Here is a 7,316-nt window from a genome sequence, read left to right as displayed (position 1 = left end):
TTAGGTTAGAGTCTCTAGAATCAGCCTACAGCCCGAGCCTTAAGGATTTCAATAGAACCTGAAAAAGGTGTTGATATGAACTGAATTACCTTCTTGTGGCTAAATGTGTGAGATCACAATGTTTAAATTACTTGATCAGACCTGCAAACCGTTTATATAACATTTAGTAGCATAATTTCCAACTTACGCAAATAATGTCCCCCATAAATGTAATAAAAATGCATTTAATTATGGTGTAAAATCTACACGTAGATCAGGGCTGTCAAACTCCTCTTCACTGAGAGCCACATGACCATCATAGTTGCCCTCAGAGGGCCGTTTATAAGGGCTCATTCACATGGGCATATTCACATTCTGTATTATGCGTGTATTTTTATTGATATAACGTGGACGGCTTAATCCCCCCTGATCTGCATTGGCGTGTTCAAAATGTGTTTTTAAACATGTATTTTACACATGTGAAACAAAAATGTAGCTTGTCTGATTATGTTCTGTATTGCCAACTTAAATTGCTTACTAAAGTCAATGGGATCGCGTAGATATGCAGTAATTATGAAAGAGAACATGCATATACACTGCATATTTATGCATGAAAACAGGAGAAATCTAGGAGACCTTCTAGTTTTTTCTTTGCGCACTTCAAAAATTCAGTAAATACGCACAAAAAAAGCAAGAAGGTCCAAATACGCAAGGAATACGCACAGTTTTGTTCTGTAAAAATGGTGCATATTTCAAGGACCAAAACTGCATCCACTTGTGTGAATGAGCCCAAAATGTAACTACTCCTTAAAATGGCTACGGAGTTCTATGATGGTGTTTCTCCTCTTCCACCTCTTTAACACCGAGCTTCCTACCTTGAAGGGTTGTTAGGGTGCCCGGGAAGGGCTCTCAGACTACTTTTTGGGACAGGTCCCGGGGACAAGCTAATGGTGGCTGGAACGGAGTTGACGGTCCCTAGGATGACACCCTGCTTGGGTTACAAATCAAAGGACGGTCATTGCTGGAGGTGCCACAATATGGAGAAATGTGTACCTGAATGTCCTCTGATGACTATAATGACACGTGAATTGTTGGTGGGTGGAATCCCACTGCGGGTGGACCTTGATCCAAACCTGGAGGTTTCCAAGGTCATGTCTGAGGTTCTGCCATTCCTTAAGGCAGGTCTGGAGACTGATAAGACTGTGTAGATCAAGTTTGGGGCTGTGTATGGAATGGTGCCCTTTGAATTTATTAAATGTGAAGATTAAAGTGCAGTTCATTCTGGGCAGAAACTTCCCATATTTCTGGCAGTTGTGAGAGTGAGAGGATCAGGTGTAGCCTCCTACACAATCTGCTATTCATCAGTCCAAACAGCCAAGCCAGAAACAAGCCTCTAAGCAGTTGATTGCTGGAGTTTTACAGGCTGATGGTGTGAAATGTGTGTAAGGTCCGGAGAAGCTGTAGTGCCACATGTCAAGTCTGAAGAGTGGTGAGATAATTCCAGGGACTGTTGAAAGGGTGCAGCATGGGCTTGAAAATTCTGATGTATGTAATGTTGCAAACACTTTGCAGGAGGTGTCCGTTGCAAAAATATGTGCTGAAAATGACCCAAAATGAAAACGTGATAAGGTTAACAAAGTCATGTGACATACTTGACATGTTTTCTTTTCAGGGTGATGCAGTGGAATCTGCACAATGTGAATTAGCGTTTCTGAAAACACTTCATTTTATAAGGTTAATAGAATGTCTTGTTCTCTCTATGAAATGTCTAAAATCTCTGAATGTATTTCACAGTCTGCACAAGTGAATGCAGAGTGTGAACAGGCTGCTACAGAAAGCTCAGCCGTAGTCCATATGGGAACTGGCTCAAGAATGTAGTCACAAATTCGAAGACAGAAGTTGAGGTCATCTTAAAGGAGAATAAGTACCTCAGAAGATTAGCTAAAGCTGAATCTGTTCACAGGTTGTTACTGGAAAAGCGCACTGTTCAGTGCAAGCAAGACATTGATGCTGCCCTTGCAAGTGTAGAGTAGAGTAGGTCTCTCACTAGCTAAGCCAGAATCCTGCTGCATACTGATGAGAGGCAAATGCAGGAGGAAGTGCAGATCCGGCTAAAAAAGATTAAAATCGACAAATCGCCGGGACCAGGGGGCATACACCCAAGGGTTCTAAGGGAACTAAGTAACGTGCTAGACAGACCACTATTTCTTATATTTAAGTACATTATTGAGACCGGGGTTGTACTACTGGATTGGCGCATTGCCAATGTGGTCCCAATATACAAAAAGGGGTCAAGAAGAGAGCCTGGAAACTATAAGCCGGTTAGTCTCACTTCAATAAATGGAAAAATATTGAAGGGGTTTCTGAGAGATGCTATCCTGGAATATCTCAAGGAAAGCAACGGTGTAACTCACCAGCAGCACAGGTTCATGAGGGGTTGATCATGCCAAACCAAATCACCTTCTACAACAAAGTAAGTTCCAGGCTGGATCTGGGAGAGCCTATTGATCTCGTATATCTGGATTTTTCTAAAGCATTTGACACTGTGTCGCATAATAGGTTGATATATAAAATGAGACAGCTTGGTCTGGGCAAAAATGTGTGCAGCTGCGTAAAGAACTGGCTTGGACATAGAAAGCGGAGGATGGTTGTTAATGGTTGATATTCTGATTGTGCCACTATCGCCAGTTGAGTGCCATAGGGTTCAGTATTGGGCCCCAATCTGTTCAATATATTTTTCAAAGGCCTGATAAAGGGGCTGCACAGTAAAATATCAATATTTGCAGATTATATGAAATTATACAAGATAATTAATACAATAGAGGACAGTATACAGCTGCAAATGGACCTAGATAAGCGGGGGGCTTGGGTAGAAAAATGGCAAATGAAGTTCAACATCAATAAATGTAAGATTATGCACATGGGCAGGAGAAACGGATGTCACCAATATACAATAAATGGGGTACTGCTAGGGAAAAGTAAGCTGGAAAAAGACGGTACTAGTTGACTGTAGACTCAACTGGAGCAATCAATGCCCGTCAGCTGGAAAAGGCCAAACAGACTCTGGAAGGTGAGCATAATGAGTTAACCAATGAGATAAAGGTACTTCAGTAAGACACGAGTGGCTCTGAACACAATAAAAAAGGGTAAAGACTCAACTTCAAGAGCTACAAGTAAAAATCGCAAAAGGTGACAGATTACAGGCAAAGCTGCAGGTGGAATTACAAGTTTAGATTCAAGATTCTCAGAAACTTTTGCAATAGGAAACTGGTCAGAAGCTTGGCCCTAGTACCAAACTGAAACAAGTGGAAGCTGAGAGAACCACATTCCTTGAGCAACTAGAGGAAGATAAAGAAACCAAGAAAAACTTATCAACTCATCCTTGGATTCTGTTGAAGAGCAAAAGAGAAAAATTAAACAACAATTAGAAGTTACAAATCAACCGTATGAAGTAAAAGCAGTTTTAGTTTTAGAGAAGACTAAAACTACACTTCAGCAGAGGATATTAGTGTGGAGCATGATCACCAACGTGAAATTGAAATTGTGTCTGATGTGGAGCAGAAACAGAAGAAGTTTGCCAGCTTCTTGGTCAGGCGAAGACCATTTCTGCTAAATATGCTGACAAACGTGACCATGCTGAAGCAGAGACTCCTCAAGAAGAAACAAAGTGCCATCGTTGGCTCACACCCTGGAAGAGGCCCTTGAAATGAAGGCAGAAGTAGAATGGCTTAAGAAGCAGTTGCACATGGAAATACAATACTTTGTTGGCACCAAGAAGGATGCTGAAAATAAATCTCTGGTACTAGAAAAGTCCAAGAGTGTGTTCCAACAGACAGTAAAAGAAATGAAGATCCTGTTGGAAGATCTTAAAAATGAATTACAAGCAATAAAGTGTGCCGAATTGTGCTGGGAGCTTTATTTGAACAGTTTGTGAAAACTGGAAGTCCTGAAGGAAGAAATTGCCTCTGTAAACAATAGTAGAGAAGAGGCTATCCAGAAGCTACATGAGGTGCAGAAGCAACTAAAGAATTTCCAAAGAGAGTTGGAAGACACTAAGGCATCCAGAGATGACATGAGGAGTCTGTGAAAACAAGGTGAGAAGAAACTGTCTGCTGCTCTGAAGCAAATGAGTGATGCCATTCTGCAGGCTGAAAACCATAAACGGCTTGTGGACCAAGCCAAGGAGTGCCTGAAGAAAGAGCTGCAGGAAATGGGTCAAAGAAACAAGTTCAGCCAAAAAGGAAAAGTATATTGAACTACTGCAAGAAAAGAAAAGCTCTCTTAATTCAGAGCAATACGAGAGAAGAGTTTATCGGCAGACCTTGAGGCCTTAAAGATGAAAATCAGTTAAGGAGGTGGACAGCATCAGAATTTTACTAAAGCAAGTGGAAGAGCTGAAAACTCCTGCTGGAGAAGGAAATGGAGACTTGTGGTGCTCTTAAACTAGAGTTACAGAAAAAGATGGTAGAGAAAGTAATGGAAGTAAAACAGTCGGAGGTATCCAATGTGAAAGCAGAGAAGGCTGCTGTTTCAGTTGAGATGCAGGAAGATGGAAAAGCCAGTGATGCTGGAAGGGAGGAACATATGGAAGAAGTTCCTACCATGTGTGATGTACACACTGAAGGCAATGTTCTGAAGGCAGTTGAGTGTGCAAAAAAAGCTGCAGTAGTAGCCAAACACTTGATAATTCCCTAGCGTGGTGCCTTGACCCCAGAGGCATTGCTGCTGTAAGCCAGAGACTTGGAGTCTGTGAGAAAGAGACTACTTCCTGGGACATGTCCCTGTGAGGTCCCAGGGAGATACCTATGAGACAAGCTATTGGTGGTTTGAAGCTACGATCCTGACGGGTTGACGGCCCCTAGGATGACACCCGGCTTGGGTAAAAAAATGTGATGGACTTTGTGTTTGAGGCACTAGGCCTGATATAGCTAGTGCGAGATAACCTGTGTGATTTAGCATCCAGGGAAGTTTATCATAAATGTGTACTGTAACTATCAACAGTATGAAGTTTCTGTTATTCTGTCTGTGATGTTACCAAACTAAATGGACTTTGAGTTTCACCAAAAATTTTGGCCTGGACGTAGGTTACTAAGGTGACCACCCATCTACATGGAGGACAGATGGCGTTCCCAAGAGCTTAATATCCAGCAAGTATCTTAGACTGAGGGTTATATATGATAAAGGGCATTTGGACATCAGTACTATCTTGAGAGAAGGGGCAGTTTTTCTCCTTGGAACAACCATATATAGAGCTTTTGTGGGTAGAGATGAAGATTTGAAGATTTTAGAAAATTCCTCAGAACTAAAAGAAATTCCAAGCTCCCTTTCCCACCTTAAGATAAATGTTGTGGGTCAGTTGTGGGGAGGGTGTGTGACCTGATCTATCCCTCAGCAGTCTATAGAGTAGTGTAATAGTGTGTGATGGGGTGATCTCTAATGCAACATTTTTCAAATTGAGGTTCTGATGTAATGGGAATAAGGTGCGAGTGAGTAATGGAAACTTTTCGTCTAGGAGTAGAAGTACCAAAGCCTTAGGTTGCCCATTGGCAAGTTAGAAAACCTCAGAAATCCGGCTAAGATTAGAAGAAAAGATAAAATGTCTTATTTGCGGTCTATATACTTAGATGTACAAAGGAAGGAGCTTTAAATAACATATTATTTTAGTCCCACTGGGGCAGTGTTTCTCAACTCCACTCCTCAACTATCCCCTACAGATCATGCATTCAGTACTTTCTTAATATTGCACAGGTGATATCATTATGGTCAGTCTCTGTAGGATATTCTCAAGTCATGATCTGTTGAGGTATTTGTGGACTGAAGTTGAGAAACGCTGTATTAGGGGACTTAAGTTATCCCTAATCCTTGCTCTTGCTACAGGATGTTAGTTGTAATATACGTCCCTGTAGCATGTGATGTACATATATATCACATGTTGTGAAGAGTTTAAAAGTGACAATTACATGGCTAGGAAAGCTGGGTAATTCTGCTCATTCACTTGGCACATACTTCTAATCTCTTCATGGGTGGCAGCTCCCCGTTGACTGTGACAATACCTGTCCCTTTTCATAAATCCCTTCCAGGGGCTACATACAGCAAGTAGATTTTGGATATACAGAGGGTTGGCCCGATCTCAGATTCTGATGGCCAATTTACCAAACGTTATGCCAACAAGCTTGTAAAAGCAAAGATGAAGGCGCCTTAAGCAATGTTATCAGGGCAGCGATCTACTTCCAGCATAAGGCTCCTGTTTAATTGCTCAAATGAAGTATAAGCAACATCTAATAAAAACATTTTGAAAAAGAGCCCTTATTCTCTTGGATCTTGCAAATGTATTTAAATATTTTATTGCGCTCCCCAGTTTAACCTGCAATTATTGGGTTGTTTTCACCCTTTGGGCATCTTATACAGAGACACAAGACTTGGTATATTTTACTTTAAAAGGCCATTGTAATAAGCTGCATATATCTTGTGGCAGTTTGTGAGGGGTGTATTGTTTAATAAGATGATGTGCCAGAATACTACACAAACATTGCTAAAGGCTTAGGAATACATATGGTTATGTCCCAGGATAATATAATTGTTATTTAATATTTATTAAAACACCCAACTAAATTAAAACCATAGCCCCCATGGGTAATAGGGTGATAATGCCGCCAAATGTGTTATTAAGTACTTGTATATGCTTGTTACCAAAGTGTAGCAATCTTGTGTTGAGTGTCTACTCTATCTGGCACATGTCAGTCCTATGCTGCAGTCAGGGACCTCAATAGTCACAACAATACCCATGTGGGGCCTTTCTTGATTTTTTTAAGACTAACTTCCATTGAGGTCCCCAACTGCAGCATGGGACTTTGTGTCACACAGAGTAGATACTCAACACTGGACATCTACACTTAGTAGCAAATATATACAAGTACTTAATAATACATTTGGCAGACATTATTGTCCAGTTCCCATGGGGGCTATGGTTTTAATTTACTTGGGTGTTTTAATAAATATTAAATTAGTTCTATTTTACTGGGACAAAACCCCTATGTATTCCTATGTCTTTGGCAAGGTTTGTGAGATAGTTTTCCACCAAGTACAGTATAATATAACCTCTTAACAGGTTACCTCTCGTGCATCTCCAGGTGCTGCAACACATTGAACCAGTGTCGGACCTGGGTGTCCAGGACGCACCAGTTAAATTCATTCTGAGGATCCACTGTACAGCTAAATGCAAGTCTTATGGCCCATTTAGATACGATAATCGCTCAAAAGATGACGCTCAAGCGACTTTTGAGCAATCATCGTGTCATTTACAGCGCAAGATGATCGCTCAAGATGAGCGATCACTT

This window comes from Eleutherodactylus coqui, chromosome 10, assembly GCF_035609145.1.
Source record: "Eleutherodactylus coqui strain aEleCoq1 chromosome 10, aEleCoq1.hap1, whole genome shotgun sequence".
In the NCBI taxonomy this organism is placed as follows: Eukaryota; Metazoa; Chordata; class Amphibia; order Anura; family Eleutherodactylidae; genus Eleutherodactylus; species Eleutherodactylus coqui.
Note: the sequence above shows the minus strand (reverse complement) of the source record.